This window comes from Prinia subflava, chromosome 1 (assembly GCF_021018805.1).
Source record: "Prinia subflava isolate CZ2003 ecotype Zambia chromosome 1, Cam_Psub_1.2, whole genome shotgun sequence".
Taxonomy (NCBI): domain Eukaryota; kingdom Metazoa; phylum Chordata; class Aves; order Passeriformes; family Cisticolidae; genus Prinia; species Prinia subflava.
The window spans coordinates 130,951,517-130,973,882 of NC_086247.1; positions in this window are offsets into that span (position 1 = coordinate 130,951,517).

Consider the following 22,366-nt stretch of genomic DNA (forward strand, 5'->3'; position numbering starts at 1 on the left):
TGATCATTAATGTTAGCCTAATAGGGAATGCAAAAAAACTTTGCAATTGTATATGAAAAGTATGTAATAAAGATTGGTTGTTTTGTCATTGTGCAGCCTTATTAAAAACTTTCTGGATAAGGTGTTTCTTAGCTTGCAATCTTCAGAAAAGCAGAATTATGTTTTCAGTGTTTCCATTCTTAATTTTAATATTTCCCTGAAAAATTAACAGGAATCTTTCTGCTAATACTTTTTCATTCTTCTTGCTAGTAAAGTTTTCTTAGTTCTTAATAGAGATTGTAAATAGTGTGTGCTTTATCATTGCAGAATTTTCTCAGTGAAAAAATGCACAATCAGCTTCTTCCTGACACAGTCTGAAATCAGAAAATTTAAGAAGAGACCCAAATATAGCAAGGCTACTGAAAAATTATTACTTAGAAGATAATGACTAGTTTAGGGTAAGATAGAACTTTTCTATCTGAGATGGGCCCTTGACAATGCAGTTGCAACAGCAGAAGAAATCCAGATCTCACCTCCCTTAATGAGCCTGCTTGCAACTTTCTGTCCAAAGGAATGGGTTAAAAAGGCTCTAGATAAGCTGAGGTATTGGGAGCCAGGGGAAAACAAGCAAAAGGATCTGTTCAGTGGGTCCTGCCAGAGATGACTTAGAGTCTGAGGGCAAAAGGAATTTGAAATGTTTCATGTTGATAGAGCTGAAACATTGGCACGCAAATTCTATGTTTATGGTATTTTTAAAAGACTTTTAATGATTAATGCTAGTTTTCTAAGATGAAGGGAAGAAAAAGTGCAGCTAGAAGCCTCATAATGGTTCCTTTGTTTGCAAAGCCAAAAAGAAATTTAAAACCTTTATTTGGCAGTCAAAATAAAAATTGTTTTGGGCTTTTGATGCCCTAGACATATTTTTTACATGCCATATGGTCCTTTAAAATTATTTGTTTTAAAAATGTTGTTTCACTTGGAGGAAATGTGAGGAGAATTGCCACCAGCTGAAATTCTATTCTATATCTGTACAAGAAACTACAAACTATTATTTTAGCTTCTCACTTCTGACCAATTTGATCAAGTTGTGTGAATCTGCATGACATCACAGGGAAAGACGGCACCTTTGACTATGAGGATTGGGTGTGTACTTTGTTAGGCTCATGATGATTATAATTTTTAATATCCCTTCCTAAAACAGGGCAACTATTTAACAAAGATGAGAACACTATCTCAAAGAATTTGCAAATGGAGTTGGCTCTATACGATTCCTTATATTATGGAAACAAGCAATAGTGAGAGAATGAGAGGAACTAATATACTCATTAATGATAAAAGATGTAGTTCTTGTTGAGTTCTATTTTTCTGCTAAGCTTCTGAAATATACATTTAAGCAAGAAAGTAAAGAGTGCACTATTGATTCATTTAGCACAGGGCTTGTAGGAGAAGGAATTTTCAGGGCTGGTTTGAAACAGAAATCATCAGTGTTGAGAGAGTAGGTTTTTATGAGATCTTCACACATGAGGGGAAATGAGGCAGTTACAGACCCCTGCTTGTTAACAACAGTACAAATTCACTCTTGACACAGGCTGGAGGGACTCAGCTCACTTTCATGGCATAGCATGTGTAAGTAAGCCAATGTGGCTCTAGTATTGCAATTACCATTAATAACAAAGAAACTGCTAGCTGATTTAAAAAAGAAACATAATGAATAAAAAGCTATCAGTTCTTTAGTCTTCTTATTTCCAAAATTTGCCAAAAGTAACAGCAGTAGCCACTTTCCTTACTCTCCAGGCTCTATGTGAAACTCACAGCCGTTTGCTGGTTTATAGTCTTATCTTTGTCCCTGATTTCCTGCTTCTCTGCTCTCTCTCACTTGTACAGACCACCAGGCTACACCCATTATCACATTTAAGGGAATTCTGGAGATGTGATTTCTACAGTTTGTTTCTGCTTTTTCTCACTGTCAGCAAGCTCTTTTTTGGCTATGGAGCTTATGAATGGATCCCCTAAAATGAGCTTCCCTCTTTATCAGTTGTTTTCTTGAAAATGCAATGGGACAATAGCTCCTGTTTAACTGCTGGGTCCATCTTAAATTTGGGCCTCTCTTCAATGTACAAGAAAAGGTTTTAAAGAAATTTTGTGATTTCTAACCACAGCAACTCATTAAATTACTTATTCTTTCACAAAAGGAAGCTTTTCAGTCCAAAAATAACACTTTTAGTATTGATTGTTATTTAATAATTTTTATTTGAAACTATTTATTTACAGTTTATTAACTGAAATTCCATTCCTCTCCACTTACCTCCTCCCTCCTCCACAGTATTTTTTTCCACTGGGAATGATTTCTTCTTTATGCCATCTACAAATGACCAATAATGTGCTACAAAAGCACAGAAAACTCTATAACCTTTTACTAGGCAGAAGTAAATACATAACTAGTTTGTACAAACACAGTTGTTTTGTACCCTGGCTTCCTGCCAGTGTGCCCATTACTCCTGAGCACCTTTTACCTGTGAAGTCCTATTCCTGCAGGTTTTCTAACCATGCTCATTTTCAAATCTTCTGCTGAGCTCTCTGTTCCCTTCTCCTCTGCGCTGTATTAACTCATTCCCTCCTCTCACTTTGGCAGTGAGAACAAATGGGATAAGGGAAAGGAAAGGGCACCTGTGTTCTTTCTTAGCAAGAAGCATTGTCTGGAAATCAAAATCTTACTAAAACTTACTCGACTGGGAGTTGGACTTTGATGGTCCTAGTGGGTCCCTTCCAACTCAGAATATTCTATGATCTGTGGTTCTGTAAAATGGGCAGAGGAACCTTCCCCCCATGTGCCTGGGGGCAAGGACTGTGTGGTTCTCAAGGAGACTGAGACAGGCAGAGGACATGGAGTGTTGCTGTGTAAGCAGATGAGAATTGAGATCATCAAGTTGTTGATCTGGTTTTGCTTTGCTTCTCCATAGGGGATGGTAGTGCTTCAAACTGATAAGTTTGAAACATAGTGCTTGCAAACTAAAGAAATTACTTCAGTTTCCTAAAGAAATTTCATTTCTCTATTTCTAAACTTCTCAGTGTGCCACTGTGCACCTTTAAGAATGCTTTTGTGATACAGATTTTCTGTTAAGTGCAGAAGTGCTGCAACTGTGTTGGTAACACACAATAGAATATACTCTCAGTGAGTTATTAACCAGTACTGAGAGAGCACAACTCAAAATGTCATAAGCTTTATTTCTGGGAAAAAAAAAAAGAAGAAAAAAATTTTCTGTCTTTTAGTTAAATTAGATTTGCACTCCTTTCCATAAGGCTAGTTTTGTCTTTGTTTAGCTGGCCTTCCTGCAGCTTGCAGCTAGGTGGGGTGAGTGCAACACTAAAATTCAGTCCTAACACCAGCACTGAACTGTGAAATACAGTGAGCAGCTAATTTGAGAGTCTGAGAGCCTATTTAATATATGGCTACACACGAATCTTTTTAGGTAAAACAGGCTGTATTTTGATTTTTGGCAGTTCAGTAAACAAGGTACAACTTAGATTTTGGTTTTATGACTACTAAATTATTTTGAACCTACACTGCAGTCTTAATATTCATCATGGCTTATACCTACAGTACTAGGTTATATTCCTTGGCATTGTCTGTGCCTATTAGAGGGTAATTGATTTAGAGGGTCATATATGGAATTTAAAGGTGATGGGGAAAAGAGAGTGTTTTTATTTCATAAAACAAATAAAACAAGTCAGGGGAAACATAGTATTTTAAATTTTTTCCTTAAATATTCATCCTTCAAAACTGCTTCATGGAAGTAACCACTAGATAATCATCTGTCTTTCTGCCCATTGTAAACTTTTTAACTGCTTTTACATTTTTTTTTTCCAACCATGGATTGCTGAGCCTCCATTTATCTCCTCTGTCACTTAGTCCATAAAAACATGGCAATGAAAGCATGGCAAGACTTTGAGAACAAAATGTTTTCTGATCACAAAACATTGGCAGCTAAGGAAAGGAAAAATTGGATGCTTAAGAAAATGTTAAATAGAATCAGATGAAAGTTTTAACTTTGCAAAATGGAACACTTGCATACACTGTCTGTCTAGAAGATACAGAGCCATAGATTTTGTATCACTTATGCCCTGATAGCCATATACAATCCACAATACTTACTGTAGATTTTTTTCCACCAATTCCTTCGTCATCCCCAGAACCTTTGCTGGTGAAATTGCTACATAGAGGGAGCTGAGGAATGGAAAGAGGAATTGACTAGCTCAAGGTCCTTCAGGAATATGTGGTAGAGATGGCAGCTGAATCCAGGACTCCTGTATCACAGCTCAGTTTTATACAAAACAACCCATTTTCTCTAGTTAGCACATTAAAGCACTGTCTTTTGTCAATGAACAATTTAGCTGGGTAAAAAAGGTTGTCAAATCATGGTAAACATCTGTACTAGTTCACTAGGGCCCAGTTCCAGAGCTGCAAAGTGCCACAGAGTTCATTCATGTTGTCTATCCTGAGCTAGTGTGGGCTTTGGAAGGCTCCTGTGGCACTGCCTCTGTAGAAGATGCCTGTAGCAGTTTAACTCTATGTTTTAGTTCCTTCTGTATATAATCAAGCAGTTAACCATTAACATCTTTTCTGCTTTCTAACAGAGTACCTTATATTTTCAAAGCGTGCTATTAATGCTAGACACACCAGTTATGTCAATGAAAAAGTGAAGATGAAAAAGCCTATTGGCATGTTGTTTTACTTTGAGGGAGAATGAGACATGAAAAGGTTAAGTAATGTAATTGTAGAAACTGCAGCCTCAAAATTTTCACATGGATCTGGATGGCAAGAGACCTGTACTTCAGCCACAGCTCTGTCTGCCTTATTATGTGGTATTAATAAATAATTACATCCCCTTTGTTTTGCTTTTCTTACATGCAAAAGACTCATGATCTTTTGTGTGATGGTGCACAATGCCTTGTCCTGTGATCAATCCAATGCACCAGACTTTTAAATATCTTATAGAGGAGGTTAGGTTCAAACAAAGGCTACACTACCTTCTCAGTCAAGGTAAGAGGGTTGCTATACTGCACTGCACACACTGTTTTGCCAAGGGCACTATGTGTACAGAGAAAATGAACCATTTACTGCCTTCCAAAATTCTGAATGACTCTGTCCTGGCTTTGGTGGTGTTTGGAGCAGTAGCTAAAAGTCAGTCTGGGTTTGCTGCAGTGAAGAATACACTGTGTATTTCTCTTCTTTTTCTGATGAATCTGCGGAATAGATAATGATAAAGGGCTCTCTAGTCTCAGAGAAAATTATTGATAGAAGAGACAGGACTGTTGATTTGACCCTAGCTTCACGATAATGCTGTTCATTGATGACAGCATTGATCTGCTCTCCACTCTTTCCTACAAAAGCCAAAGGAATTGAGTTCATTGTGCATATTGTGTTTAAATACAAGGTGTATTCATTTTTGGTGTTTTCAGACTTTTGAGTTGGACATCTGGCTTCATCAACAAAGGATGGCACTTTCCTTCACATGCTCATGAAGCAGGAAATTAGTTTCACTGAAAACTGGTAAAGGCAGCTTCCCTGTCTCAAAAATGGGCTGATACTGCCTTAGCCTGTCACATACACAGTGCTGGAGAGAATGCCAGGCAGAGCTCAGTGACTGCTCTCTGCACACACTGTTACAAAAGCCATGGTATCTTGGTCGCAAGCAAGGTGTAATAAATACCTCATTTTGGCATTGAAGGTGTTTTCTCACCTCTTTTGGATCTCATCAGTGAAAGATTAATCAAGCTTCCAATCAACATGAAGTAGGAAAGATTTAACAACAGTTCTTTGAAAAAAAAGCCTGAATCTGGCACCCATTGTATTCTATTTGCCTGTCAGCAGGCTGGGCAAGTGGCTTCCTAATTTCAAGAAAAGTGCTTGCAGAGAGGGATGATTGCTCATGCCAGTAGCTTGCTCTGATGAAAAATGGAAAGCAATGATTATCTTCAAAAGTACATGAAGGTTCAGTTAAGGTAAAATATGAGACATATGATCAAAGGACTTAAAAGTACACAAATCCCAAGTGAAGGTCTGATTCCATGACAAATAACTCTGTTCAGCCTTTACCAAGAGACATAAGGGCACCAGAAAAACCATTCTGGATGATTGAGGATACCCATCCCATAGTTTGCTTTAGGAGGATTAAAAGCACATCTGCTTCCCTTTGTCAAGCCACATATTTCCCAGGCTGTTGATAGATTAGGTTAGCATCAGTGAGATGCAGATTGCCTGACATGTATCTTTTCATCCTCTTGAAGCCTTTTTCTTTTTTCAAGAATGGGAAGAACCCTGAAATGAAAAAAGTTGAACAATGTATTTTTTCCTCAAAAGTTGTTTTTTTGTTTGTTTATTTTTGGAGGATTAAAGAAAGACTCATTACTGCTGAGATTCAAACAATTTTTTCAATCTATTTTATATTATTGACAGTGAACTGAAAACTTGATCATTGCTGAATTTCAGTGACTTTTACCTCCTAATTTGTAGTCAAAGGACCTATATCCTTATCTGGTAGAGAATCCCATTAGAGATTTAGTTTGAAAGAAGCTCTGAAGTCCCTCTATGTCTGAATGAGGAATATGAGGAATAAGAGGTTTCAGACAGAACTAAGAGCCAGGAAATCTTCAGCTTCCTCTGTTTTTAATTCTGTATATTTTTCATTAAGTCCTGTGTGCTTCCAGAAAAAAAATGATGCTATTTTCTGTCATTCTTTTTCTGACCATTTGTTTTAGGACAGCCAAAGAGCTGCTCTAAACAAAATTGTTTCCTAATTATCCTTAAAAGACAATTTCACTTGGGTGATGAAGATAACAGATGAAAGATGGAGATAAAAGAGTCACTGAAGTTCACTATGTTTTGACTCCCTACCCCATCTCCCAGCCCCCATTGTTCCCAGGGCTGGCAAAATGGAGACAGAATCTGGCTATTAACCTTTCTGTAGCCTGGAGCAAGTCAAAACTTGGAACTCATTGACTTTTTTTTTTTTTCTCCCTATTTGTAGGAAATAATCTCAAAGTAGCAGGACTATCTCTGCAAATCAAAATCAAAAGTAGGACTGTAACCAGAGACTACTATTATCAGATAATTTGGTTTAGCTATAAAGCAATATTTTGGCTAGTAATTTAATGAACAATGGAATACCCACTAATCAGGTAGAGCTTGCAAAAAATTCAGAAAGCAGTAATCCTTTTTTTATTCATCGTAAGAACTGAAGAAGTTGCTATATATAGTTATTTAATGTACAGGGATTGCCCTTCCCAGAAATTTTTGGTTCTCATTTGCCTCTCACTTTTTGGCTTGGATGTGGCTGCAAATCTAGAAAATAAAAAGAATCTAGAAAATAAAAAGAATAATTCTAAAAAGAATTAGCATTCATCAGCAGTGTATAGTATCTGCTTTTCTTTTCTTTTTAGGAGGAAAATATATTTCACAGAGACAACCCACGGAATTTATAGCGCACCACTATGGTGATCACGGTGAAAAATTCAATTGACACTGTACCAAAGTCCACGGGCTACTCTGCCACCCCAGCACTGGTACCAGCAGGGGATACTGCTCCCAAGCGGGTGAGGGGAGCAGCAGCTTGTGGATGAGCTGTGGCACACAGGTGTACAAAGGCGCAGGTCAGGGACAAGAATGGGGGGGAGGCTCTTCTGCTTGTATAATCCAAAGGTTTATTCCAGGAACAAAACCTTGAAGGGACAAGGCAGAAAAGGGGAAACCAAAGCTGTTACACCAGGTTAAATATGGGGGAGGATCAGGGGGTGGAAACTGGGATACAACCAATCAGGGAGAGGGATGGGAGGAGATCAGCACAACCTGACAAGCTGTAGGGAGCAATAGGGAGCAAGAGGGGAGGAGGAAAGACCACCTGGACCAATGGGGCCTCGAGTTTTAGGGGAATTCCCAGGCAGGGTTTAGCCAGGGGCTGGCTCTTGGGAATGACTGACAGGGAACAATCTGGAAAAGCAGGTAGGGTATGGCATGATGGACAATTAGAGGGAGGGTACAATTCGAGGGATAAACCATTTACGTAACAACAATGGGAGGGGTTACAGAAAACATTGACTAAACATCACAGATTAAACCAATTAATTTAAAACAACTGCTACATGCTAAAGTTATGAACTATCATGTCCCACAAAACGTTAAGAAAATGCAACATTTTTTACAATGGTGACACCTTACCTGTCAACCTAAGGTTCTGTTTACAAAACTCTTCATTATAATGAGAATCACCGAAGTAATTTCCCATACATACTTCTGTCATTGAGGTTAAGAGGTCAGTTTTGCTTTTACAAGAATGCTCTGCTTTTACAAGGGAACGTGGGGTTTGGGCCACATGGGGAGAGAGAGACGGTGGAGTGAGGCTGCAGGTGAGGAGCTGCTGCCTACCTGCAGGACTCGGAGGGTGGGATCTCCCCCCAGACCAACCACTCCCAGCTGTGGAGCTGCTCCAGCATCCCTCCCTGCTCACCCAGGACTCCATCTGCCAAACAGCATTTGTCAGCAGCCTAAACTCATCGATCTGATGTTGGATCCCAGAGCTGGAGGGGAGCTGAAGAGCTGTTGTGTGGTCGCCTGAGACAGAAACACCACGCTGAAGAGAGCAGGATGGAGCCAGAGGAATGTCTCGTGTGTGAAGTATGAGGCTTGACAAGTCTGGCACTACTCCCTCTGATACTGCTTTTGACCGAATTAGCTTTTGATCTGAGTTACACAGTGATAAATCTGTGTAGCTCTATTGAAGTTTACTCAACAAAATTAAGTATCAGAGTTTATTTTAGTAGAGTTACTCTGCATTTTACCAGATGCAATTAATCCTGTCTGAGTTATATTGTTGTCTTTGATTCTGAACACTTGCAATGTAAACAATACATCCAGCACATTTATGGAGTGATGAAAGGATGAATTCTCTTCGTACTCATATCTATGGAAAAGGAATGTTTAGGATTTGACACTAGTTCTGTCAAGGCAGAGTATAGCCCTGGATGTGTATTTTAGACAAGACTCAAACTGTGGTTAGGTGAGGCTCACCTCAACTGTAAACTTAACCAAACCTTTTCCTCTCTTGTAGTAACTACTTTCCTCCTCCTATTGCCTTCTGCTTCTTTTTCCATATTAATGATTAATTGCTTATGTTCCTGCTCTCTTACTAAAATGCTGAGTCTTTCACCTACTGTTTCCTTTTGGTTTATTCCTTTATAGTTGTTCCAGCTAAGCTCCATCTATATGCAAAGCATCTAAATGTTTATATGGAACATGTGGTTCTTATTTAGCTTTGCTCCAGACATGACGTGTATGTGCATAGGAAGGAAGATGAAGTAGTTAACAGTGTTAACAGAAATCTAGATATTTTAGAAGAAAACTGCTTGCTTAAGTTACTAAAAAAAATGTAATCTTTCCAATTCAAATATTCCTAAATCAAGAAAAAAAGAGGAGATTCTGGATTAGTGTCCCAAAAGGAAATATCTTTAGCATTGCAAATTGTTGCTCTACAGTCTGAAACTACAGCAATGTTTCCAAAGTCTGGTTTAAATAAGCAGGATTCTTAAGGAATGCAAAATGTAAAGCTTAAATATGAGTTAATTTCTTCGCTTTTTTCTATTTACTTTTATTCTCCTTTTAATTTTTCTTTATTTTTCCTTTCCTGATCCTTTACTACTTCTACTTTTTAAACTTTTTTCTAGTTTTGCTATTTCTTTTCATTTTTCTTTTTTGCATCCTTTTTTTTTCTTCTTTGTGCACAGACAACTTTCCAGATATTTAAAAAAATATCTCTCTTCAGTATATGGGAGGTTTTTTCTCACTTTGCATATATGTATGAAGCAGTGATACTTTAAATCTCATTTAACAAAGAAGTAATCCATGGAGCCTCTGGTCCTTCTTGCTGAGGACTCTAGGACTAGCTGACTCTAGGAAACCTTTTACTGCAATCTATACAGAAAATCAATTATGAGGAATATTGGGGCATCAGGAGACTATTAGCTTGACTTTACTATGGTTTGCAGTGTGGATTTAGATACCTGAGGGCTAGATGTTCAAGACCTTACGTGGCTGTTGTGCATCTAGGAACTGATTTTTCTGCACATCGTTGTGCTTCTGAGCTCCTGCACAGGTTAAAAATTCACCTTGCCTGTCGTAAGGAACATAATTTAAAGGGAAAGAAAAGGTCTGTGTGTGTGTGTTTCATGCTTACACAGACATGGAGCAAACTCTTCTTTGAAGATAATGGAGACTGAAGGTTGTGATACAGCTCACAGGTAGGTCACAGTGGTCTCAGTTTCTGGGTTGGAGTGATACCTCCATCGTCTTTATTTGTAGATCTCTTAGGTGGTAGGACTCTGAACTGTTACTACCTGAACACTCTCAGGTGCCCCTACGAGAGTTTCTGTCACAGGAGATCTTTGTGTTGCAGCACATGGGCTTTAGAACCGGGGTTTGGATCCCATCCATTATTGCATCATTGCCATTCTCTCCAAACATGCACAGCTTATGGTTTCCATGGAGCAGAGACCCAAGATCCAAGACTCTTGTTAACCAGAGGCAAGGGGTGCAAATTCAGTCTACAGTGCCTATCTTTGCATCATCATGGTTAATTTGCATCTCTCTCAGTACACAGAGGGAATGGAGAGCAGAAGTTAGACAACACTTCAAATAGATTTGCTGGTTTGTTTCTCTGTGTAGTGAGCAAATAGCTTCCTACTTGTTTTGGTGTTTCTGTGCCCCTCTCTGACAAAGTGTATCCGTTCCACCTTTTGCCTTACCAAGTCCTTTTGAACAGGAATGTTCTTCTTGTACAGTATCTAGCAGAGGGGGTCCTGACCCTTAGGTGAGGTTGTGATGAGTACCGTGAAAATGCAAGCATTAAGAATATAAAAATGTGCCACATAAACCCAAACCCAGCTAGCACAGACTCCTCCTTCTGATGGTGGACAATTTAGTTAGGGTACATATATAAGATACAGGGCAAGTATACTAGATGTTCATTCTTATTTAACTTCCTGATCATGGCACTCAGCAGCTGTAGGAACTTGAGTAGCCAGAGCATGCATCTAGATCATCCTGTGCCACAGAGACTAATAACCTGCCTTCTTTATCCAATCCTTTCTCCAAAAAAAAAAAAAAAAAAAAAGAGTAAAGTATAACTAGGTAAATACCAAAGCTTATATAAATATTAGGGTGAAAGTTAATACTATGGAGATTAAATAATGTGAATGAGCTGCTAATGCTGTTTGGGATTTTAGGGAGTGGGACAGCACAGCTCAGAAACCATTAGGTCACTCCTTCCAAACACATTTTTATTCCATGAGCAGGTCGGGAAACCACACCCAAATTCTACTGTTAAAAAGCTTGTAATGTTTTTATTCTTTTCAGCTTTAATAGCTTAGAGCACAAAAGCAATCTGTAGGTATTATTTTCTTGCTGGACCAAGACATTATATATACACCTTAGAAAATAATATGGGTTGTAACTCTCTCCTTCTTTTCTTTCACAACTCTTTTATCAAAAAAGTGTATCAGTTTCTTCACAAGCAGCTACACAGATGCTACATGTAATATTTTAAAGCCAAATAGTTTCTGCCTAACCTATTCCAAAGATATCAGATCTTTGGCTAAATAAATATGGTTACATTATTTTAAGTCATGTATATCTGAAGAAATAGCTGGATGTTCTTCAAGTATGTAGAGTGTAAAATAGAGGGAACATGAGTGAGGATGGGAACAAGGGGAAAATGTTTCAGGCCAAAGATACTAGCTGAGGAAAGTGATGAAAACTGAGGCTTGGTAGCAAAATTATCTTTACAAGGGAGTGACAAAACTATAGTACTCTTCAGTGCTGTCCACCTAAGAATATTCAGCCTAAAATAAACTTAAATTTTCCCCAATATTGCTAGGTGATAGGTCAATAATTCCAGGAATTACATTTAGTCCCAAAGTTCTTTTTCAAGGACAGTTAAGCAAGATTCTCTTTGACTTGAAACATTTACCTGAAAAATTGTGGCAGGGCACAGCTCATTAAGAGGGTCTTGCATACATGGTACGAATAAACCTGTGAGTGAAGATCGCTTTTAAATCATGTGAAAGATTAGCATCTTCCACATGGAGAAGAATTTTAAAAATTCATGTCATCAAGAACACTTACACATTCTGTTTTTAAAGCAGAAAGTCAGTCTCAACATTGGGTGCAGAAAGTTATGTTTTCACATTTTAAATTGTGGTACTTGTACATCAACTGGCTGGAAACAAATGTTTATTTTCTGTCTGAAAAATGCACATTTTCCAGCTTAATTGCCTAACAGCTCCTTATTTATGTTGGATATAAATTCATAAATGTCTTTTCAGAAATAAACTTGCCTGCAGATGGCTGTTATATGTTTCTGGAGATATTTTTAAAAAAATGTCTATTTAAACTAGCTTTGGTGGAAATCTTGTAAATAAACAAAGGTTTCAGTGAATCCTTGCAAATATTCTGTAAAGAAAGTAATGTCAGGCCGATCATGTGGAGCTGCACTATCATAGGTTATATTCTCACTGAGACTGTTTCACTGCAAATACTGGCTGTGGTGTTTGATTTTGCTTAGGAAGGGGCAATGGCATATGTACTTTTTCATGCAGCCCCCACTTCACTATTTCTGGTAACATAAATAGTTCCTGAGTTGGTAGTTTTTCAAAGCTCTCATTGAAAAAAAATCTTTGAACTTTGGTTGATTTCACTTGGAAGTGTTACTTTACATCATGTATTAAGCAATTCTCTCCATTACTTCCAAGTCTTCAAACACAGCTGTCCCCACTTTTGTAGCTGTAAAATCAGATGGCGAATATCTGAAGTGAATAGAGATGGCTACACTGCAGCAAAAGAGATCTCCTTAATTGGTTTTCGTTTTCTTGGGGCTAGAGGAAGAACCTAAATCTCTGCAGCCAAATTAAAATTCAACTGTAGTGCACAGTCCCACAGTTCACAGACACATCTTGATTTTCAGAGTAGATGTACCAGTTCACTTCAGATCCAAAACCATGTTCTATTTGAATTACAAATTACTTCTTAGGGGACTGATCACATGTCCTTAGTACAACCTTTCCTGTGTCTTCCTATACTCACACCTCATTTCTTAGATACTTTCTAGTAAGAGATCTCTGCCCATCATCAGAGCATGTGGATCCTTGGGAGGGAAATGGCTACATTTGCTGTTCACATTTTCTCATGGGCAGTACATTCCTTTTGGGGTGGAGAGGTACTGTTTTAGACAGCATGGTCAGTCATTAAACCCAGATGAGAGAGAAAAGGTTATTGCAATTCATAACCTTCTCTTAGACCACTGCAGGAGAGCTGTCTGTGCTGGTAGAAAAGCGAAGAATTCACAATATAAAATGTCTGTTAGGCCCATGTAAGAGAGAGAGAGGCAGTAGTGACTGAAGGCCAGCTTTACTACCCATTGCTCAAGTCCCAGCTTTAAGGCACTTAATACACTGATAGATGTGGTTTGGTGAGCAGAATAGAATCCACTCTGTGACACCACCCCATCCATATGCAGTTCATTGTTAATATATAGCTAAAACAGGAAACTTCTACAATCAGATAAAGAAAGGTCTACAGTATGTGATTATGGCTTGGTCAGATGTATGAAAAATAATACCTCAGGCTGGATAACAAAGAACAGCTTGTATTTGAACTTGGCTGTGGTAAATTAAAGTGAATTCCCTGAGTCCCTTTGCTCATGGTAGCTTTCAATTTTGTACCATTTTTCAACCCCTTTGCCCCTTCAGGGTTACGAGTGATTAATTTTATTGACTTAATCTCAACTTGATATTTTTACTGTAAATCCTTCCAATGTTCAGGGTATAATTATAGTTTAATGATTTAAACTTGTGGATTCTATTCCCCAGAAAGAAGACAACATTTCACTTTTACATTTTAAAGGCTATTTTTCAGTGTCTGTTACAAAATGAGGAAATAAGACATAGGGAAATTGGGAATGTTTGTTTGGTTGACAAATTAATCACTACAGGTTTCATAGTTGATTTTTTCTTTTGCCCTCAATTTATAATTTTATAATTAAATCTGCAAGCAATTTAGTTTTATCCTTGAGGAGAGTGGGCAGAAAGAGAATCAATAAAAGAGCTGAAGTTTAATACAGAAAGCAAAATTGTGATTCTTGAACTTCAATATAGATCTGTATTGTGTATTCTACACACCAAACCTGTATTGATATTAATGGAATTTCACTGTGTGTAATGAGGGGAGAATATTCACTGAATGAGGGAAAAATATTGGCTGGAGATTTCCAGTCGGTTGAAGGATCCACAGTAACTGGTATTGACTTAGCCCTAAATCTAGAGCTCTGAAAGAAAAAAACCACCTAAACTATCAGGCACAGTTAACATTAAATCTAGGTTGTTACTATATAATAGTGCAACACTATTCAGGTAGCATAAGAAAGAAGTATTGCAAATTTAGTGAAGGTCAAATTTTGAGAGACTTAGTGTGATCTCCATTCATTCATGCCCAAGTCACATTTGCATGTGCTCTTCAGTCAGCTACTGTTTGTGTTAACAAATAATAACTTTTAAACCCAGAATTCCTCCTCTCATTTTATTTTATTTTATTTTAAACAACTTGATTGATGTAAAGGCCATTTCACTCACTTCTGCTCTCAACTGGCAGCAGGAAAAAGGGCTCATACAAGAGATTTGGCTTCAAATGACTGGACACTGAGTTTGGGTGCATTTTGAACATCGGGCCTATAGAGGTGTTATATTCCATAAACAGAATAAAAATTGTTTGACATAACAGCTAAGGCTAATCAAGATGACTAAAATAAATATTCTTTTAGTAATTAAAGCATTTGCATCTTCTTTGTCTTTGCTTTTACTGTACCTCAGATATACAAAATGAAATATGAAACTGAAAAAACATGGCAAGTAGCTGAAACTTCTATCACCATTTTTTACCAGGATAATTACCTTTAAAGCATCATGCTACTCCCTCAGCAAATTACTTTGAAGGAGTCTTGGAGGATGAGTATCCAAACTGCTCTTAATTTTTTCACTTATGTCCCAGTTGCTGCTATTCTAATTAAGTAGTTTTTCTACTTGAATTTTCATTATTCAGAATTGCAGTGGAACTTTGCTCCCTTTCGTAAAATAACTGCTTCTGCCCTTGAATTTACATTTTGGGGTACATGTGGCTGGGGACATGCTCTGCAGCAGAACAACTGTAGACTCTTTGATTGGAGACTAAAACCAGCCTAATCTGTGTTTTCCCTGAAGATAAATTCTCCCACTCTTCGTTGCAACATGGTTGGATGCTAAACAAGTCCTTGGCTCATCTTCCTTTCTAGGGGAGTCCTTCCTCTGCTGTTCTTCAGGAGTCAAGAAAAAGCAAGAGGTTTTGTTGACATAATATGTATAAGGCAGACACAGTTAATATTGCCAGCTGTCTTCTGGTGGTATTCCTTAGACACGGGCCCAGAGTGAAAGAAGTAGCACTGGCTACTAGAGGGGATTTTGATTGCAGAACCACTACAGTGCTGGGACTTTCTGCTGATACAAAAGTAGGACATTGTCCTACCCCTACGTGAACACTGCTTCTAATGTATCAACATACCTAAAACAAAGTTCACTACCCATAAAGTTATGGAGAAATATTTATCTTTTTAAAGGGTATTTTTAAGAAGCACTGCCCCCCACATACAGATGTAGGGGTTCTTATCAGCAAACATTTAACAGATTCTGTATTTTTCAGGAACACTTTCAAACCACATTGCAGTCCTTGTATATGACCTTACATACACACTTTTTTTTCCCCCTGAAATTGTGCCCTTATAAAAATAAAGGCTTGATAAGGGTTCTAATTTCTCAGTTTCCACATATAATTGGTGTCTTGTGCTTGCAAAATTGAGCAGCCAAATACTTGAGAACTAGGTCTGGATGATGAATTGAAAGTGTTTCAACCTTTAACCCCACGTCTTTCAGTCCTGCCTGCTTATATAAAACTGACAAAACCACATTTTTATGGTTTGTTTTCTGTGCAGCAGAACTAAAACAGTTTACTAGAGGAAAAGGAAACTAGATCATATTCTGTTTCAATCAGTATCAAAGTAAGGAGGGAATTTTGAATTAGAGAAGCATTGTGTGTTACTGAAGGAAATCTAAGAAAGAGAAAATGTCCAGCTTCCGTTTGCAAACCTGAGCTGAGCACAGAAGGCTGACAACTTTGGGAAAAAATATTCTCCTTTCCTTTAACATGGTCCTCTATGAATTGCTTAGGAGGTCATTCTGTTTAGGGATTGTCACTCACTACATTTTGCTCTCAGCTTCCCAGCTTCAGGGAGAGATTAATCCCACAAATAATCCAGCCATGTCTGGATTATCTAATTTTTAAATCTAAGTTTCGCATCAATTCATTGATATGAGACCATTTCTAGATGCCTCTTTTACCTGCCACCTTGGCCCTTTATTGAGCTAGCCAGATCGACATTTGGACTGTGTAAGCAGACAGAGGAGCAAGGACCTTCTGGTCTATATTAGATAGAGACATGATTTCCAGCAGAAGAGTATACAATTTACAATAACCCACAAATCAAGCTGTCATTGCTTATATGTTCCTTTTCACATTTGTGAGACCCTGCCTTTTCTGCTTCTTGTACTGTCAGCAGTTCCACTCCTCTTTGATAAAAACAGCTAAGTAAATTTGGGAAACAATTTCAATGGGGAGAATTGCTGCAGATACTGAACTGAAGCCACCTTCAAAGGAGGTTGAGATAAGGCTTTGAAATTAATGTTGCAAGCAATGTTTTGTAACTATATGTTACAAAGAGGTGAAACTGCACTAGGGAGAAAGTAGCAACAGACCATAAAATGCAACAGGAAGAAATAATTATTTCTACAAAAATAAAGAAGACTAAATGTATAAAATTTACTTTTCATGCCAGAGCTAAACAGGCCCCTTAGGAAGATAATAAAGGCCTCTGGAACCTCAAAGGCTTCTTGCTTGCTTTCATATGCAGCTTCTTCTATAATACCTGTTTTGTTCAAATTAAAACTCATGCTTCTGCTGCCCATATAGGAATCTTTTCAAGCACATTGAAGGCATAGCTCTTGGGACCACTAGTGGGGTAAAAGCATTCTGAAGAAATATTTTTTCCAAAGTGAATTTGTAATTTCTTTAACCACATCCCACAAACACAAACCATAACAAGAATTTTGATAAACATGTTTATCTTCAGAAGAGTGTAAGATGTGAATAAAATGTGTCGTGCTTTATTTCTCAGAGTTAATGGTCTTGTAGTGTAAATGCAACTGATAGAGAATATTTGTGCTGAAGTACATTAGCTTATTTAACAGGTATGATAGGAGTACAGTATTAAGCCTATGTAAAGTGGAAGATCTTATTGAATAATGATGAAATTCGTGAAATTAATCGTAGCCAGGCTGAACAAATGAGTCCAACAATAAATTGTACATCATTATAGTAGAGTAGTATAAATGCAGACCAAAAGTTTAACTAATTGACTGCCAGCTGATGTTTTTGTACAGGAGTGAAGAACAGACCTCATTAAATCATTAAATCTTTTTCCATAGTAATATTAATTTAAAAATATATAGCACACAATATGATAACAATTGAAAGGTATCTATTACTGTTTGAAGAGCCCTTCTGAGACAGTAATGATCTCATAAAGAGGGAAATGAAAGTCTGAATGATATGTCTGAAAATTTTTCAGCTCTGCAGGATTATGTCTGGAGGAAGAAAATCAAGTACCAAAGCAATGACAAACCTGGGGGTGACACAGCACTGGAAGTACTGTGGGATCATCCATTTTTTCCAGATTGAGATGCTCTCTGGTACCAAAATTTTGGTAAGGGACACTGTGTATTACAAGTATTTTAATATTCAGATGTTTTGAAATGAAAAGTAAGGAAAAAGCAACAGTAGAACTGAAAGCTGCTCTAAATGGCAGATTGTGATTTAGAGTGACTGAGAAAGTATGTAATTTGTAACATGATTCTCAGAAGCAGAATGTCAGCAAAAGTGAGGAACTGGAAGTGGTAGGAAGGCTAAAGAACTGAAGAGATCATCCCACATTCCAGAAGTGTACATAATTCCACCATGGTGCAATTTGACAGTTCAAATGTGCAGTGGTGAAATACTTTGGGTAAAGATAAAAGGAAGAGAAACCAAAAGGAGAAATAATAACAACCATCTGTTCCACTTCAGAAGATCTGGAAAAGAGTGGGGGAAAAGAATTCCTTTTTTTGTGCTGTGGGATGCTGCACTCCTGAGGAATGTTTACAACTCATATATTTGCTGGTTAGCAAACACAACGATCCTGCATCACAGAAAAAGTCTGTAAACTATGCAGAAAAGACATTTTGGAAGCAGTGCTTAATTCTGCTTGTAAAGTAAAGGCCTGCTGTGAGGGACTGGTGAAGAATCATTCTCTATAGCAAAACACCACATGTTTTTGATATAGTCACTTTTCTGAATTCCATCCATTTTTGGGTGGAACTTTTGATGAGGTTTTGATGACATGGCAGTCAGCTTAGGAGAGAAATGTGGTATGAAGAGATAAACATTTATCAAGTATTTGTTCTTGCCAAGGCAGGGCTTAACGGAATGATTCTTTGAAAGGTCCAAATCACCTGAGCCTGGGAGACTTCACAAATTGATAAAGTTCAATGTAAGTTTGAGCTTTGTTGTATCACTGTGGACATTTGTCTGCCCTGAAATGGCACTCAGAAGTCAGGGCACTGCACAGCTGGAAAGGTGAACTGTAAATAGAATGAAACAGTTCTGATTTTCCAAAAATACACTTGAAAGTGCTATTTTGCTTCAGTTCTAAAAAATGCTGAAACAGAGGTTTGAATTCTGTTTTTGCCAAATAGAGATTATTATTTGTTGCTTTTTATTATTTTCAGAGTTCCAAAAAGTCTGAATGCAAGAGATAAAGTTTTCTCTGTCTGCTGTGTGACGTCTCAAGTTGACTTAAATGATGACAAGTTGGCATCAGGTGACAAGTGTTCACTGACAGAAAGAAAAACACACTGTTATTTCAAAGAGAAGGTTAGAGCACAAAAATATTCTTTTCTTGTCTGTTAGTTTTTACAAACTCCCAAGCTGATCTGGTCAAGTTCTTCATCCACACCAGGGTCTCCAATGCCTGTCCATAGAAATTTAGCCCCACAGGTTATATGCTTCATTCCTGACCTATATTAAAATCTCTCTATGGAGTATGGTCAAAAATACAGAAAACTGCATTTTGGTAAGGGCAGGCAAAACACTCTAGATATTCTTAGAGTTTGTTCTTACGATTTTTAAATCTTGCTTAACAAAAATAAATAAATGAGTTATTTACAAAATCTTCTTCAGCCCCCTTCAGTGCTAACCATACTGAGCCGTCATTCAAGAATCTACAGTGATGTGAACAATGCTTCACTGGAAGAAACACTTTCATAAAGAAACATGCTTGACTGGTGTGATTAATTCTTATCATATAAAATTCATAACCAAGATAAAAGTAGCTTGGAACAGTAATGAAAACATTGTTGTTATATAGGAAAAATATGAAAGGATATTTGTTTTCCTTTTTTAGTTTAAGAAACCTGTGAACAGTACAACTGTTTCCAGATTTTCTGAAATACAAAATTATGTGAGTAAAAGCCAAAGGATTTTCTAAGCTAAATCAATACAGTGTTGCAATTATCATTTCCCCAGTTAATTCCTATGTCTCTCAAAATCAAAGCATTCTCTTCTAAAAGGCAATATGTTAAAGGAGGAATGAATTCTCAAAGATATTTGAGGTGTCTTCAAGTTATTTATGTGGGAAGAAAGCTTTCAGTAGCAGAGAGGTAGCGACAACAACTATAACAAATACTTTTCAGGAAAACAAGTGGACATGAACTTTTCAGGCCCAGTATTGCACACCACGCTGATAAACCTCATGATAAGGAGCTCAGCAAAAGGAGTTTTGTCCCTATTAGAATTTTTTTTTAAATTCTCCCATAAATCACACTAAGCAGAAATATTGGCTTGGATCACAAATCTCGCTCAGGCACTGCCTTATCACAGATTCCTCAAAAGCACTAACCTACATGACCTTCGTGTGAGTCTCAGGTGACTCCAATTATTCTGCTGTGAGCTCTGATTCTTTTACATAGTCTGACCTTAACTTTAAAAAACTGAAGAGGGAGGAGGTCTGGGGGAAATGAAAGCTGTATCACATGGCCTGACCACACTTTGTACCCTATGAGACAGGCTGTCGAAATCTTGGAGAGGTAGAGGGAGGGGATTTATCTCCCAAATCTGTTGATATCAAGAGGAATGGAGTTCCACCACACTGGGGTCAACTCTGCAAAAGCACTGTGTTTTGACACAGTCAACTTAAGAAGTGATGGGAGAGCAGAGATAAATGAGAAACAGAAAGTAGGTTACGAAAGGAAGGAGAAATGTGGACCAGGTTGTGTGAGAACAGAGGGGTCAAGGCTTGAAGAGCCTTGAAAGTTATCAGTAAAATCCTGGACTCAAATCTCAATTTCAGAGGGAACCAATATTGTGGTGTGAACAAGGGGTCAGCATGGTAACAGCAGGGGCAGCAGCACTGGGATGAAAGTGAGATAGGATGCTTTGATAGAACATGTGTTGCTGATGCAAACCCTCAAATCAATGCCACTTCTATGCAGAAATTTGAGGTCAGGTCCAGGTCCCACCTAACTTTCTAGCAAAACTTCCACCCAGTTCACCAAGGTCACATTTTGGCTCCTGAATTTAAATGAAGTGAGATACCAGTGTGCTGTGTACACACTTCAGTGTGCACCACTTCAAGGTTTAGCTTCAGGATTGTTTTATAAACATTTGTGTGTTTCCTACCTGTCAAAAGGTCCCAGGTACAAAACTGTCCTCTGTTCTTTATGGCTTGTTAATCTGTGGTCACAAATAGCACAGGATGATGGACAGTTCTGAACTTAGGTTTCAGCTGGTATTGGGAAGAGAATCAATTTGCTTGCTCTATGTGTGAATTTCCACTATTTCAAAGACTCTTCTTGTTGAAAAACAGATTGAAAAATCAAAATGCACTTAAAAACGGGAATAATATAATTTAATTGGTAATCAGAGTGCACTAGCGGAAATACTGCAATAGGTTCATTAGTCTTGCTTTCAATTCTGACCTTACAGGTTTTAGATTTTTCGGTTTTAATACTTCAATTAACTCCACATTTGAAATTCAAAAAAAATGTGGAAAGAAAAGTAAAAAATATGTTTTGACAATTTCAAAACCTTCTAAGGTTTTCTTTAAAAAGAAAAATTAAAGAAACTTACTCTTCTATAGGTAGATAACTAGATCAGCATTTTCCCTTGAAAGGTCTTATGCTAAAAACAATTTCACTTGATCCTGACTTTTAGCCAAAACTCAGACCTTAAAATAAATGACTGAATTTGGGATTGCCTTAGACCCACAATTGCAAACACTTTCCTCTGCTGTCCAGCTGTTATCCCCTTAGAGAAGAGCTGCCCTTTTGTGTGTGAGTGGGAGGTAAGGTGCACAGGCACAGGTGCCACATGCTGACAATTTTCCTGCACCAGTGTTTGTTTGGTAACCCTGCTTTTGGTGGAAGGTATGATGAGCCATTTTCATTTCTGTGCTGAAGCTACAGGGGAGCTATGGCTGTCAGACATAACACCAGTTCATGTCACTGTCTGGCCTTCAATGGCAGGAAGGCTCTGACCACCTCAGAATCACTCCCCAAAATATTCAGATGGGGCAATGCATCATTCTAGCTCACCTAGCCAGGTTTCTTTCCTGTGACAACCTTGATGAGGAGGGAAATGCCTTTACTCTAAGTGGTGGGAAGCACCTTTGCCCAAGCAGATATGTGGAGATATTGCTTATTTGAATCTACATTTTTGTAATTTATTTTTGCTTTATTTAGCAACTCCTGCTCCAAATAAAGAATTCTGATTTCACTAATGTTTAACTTAAATACAACAACTTCAAAATTAGCTTCAGCAGTATCTAATCTATACTTTTATCCCATTTTATATCTTAAACCGAGCTTACTAGAGACAGGGAATGTTTATACTGAATTGTCATACTATGCATGTAGAACAAAAGAGGCCAGATTGTGGTTCAGACTTCACAAATGCTTTGGGGAAGGTAAAGAAGATAAAACATAGTTGTGCTTGACTAGCAAAAAGCCACTGTCAGTACTGCCTCCAAAAAAGGAGGAAGGGAAAGGTATTGAAGAGAGTGCACTGTGCTCCATAAATTCTTCCTGGATATTTCACTGCAGATTGGCCTGTCCTCATGCTCTCTATGGTGGCTGTGTGCAGATAGCTCTGATGTGATATAAAAAAATACTG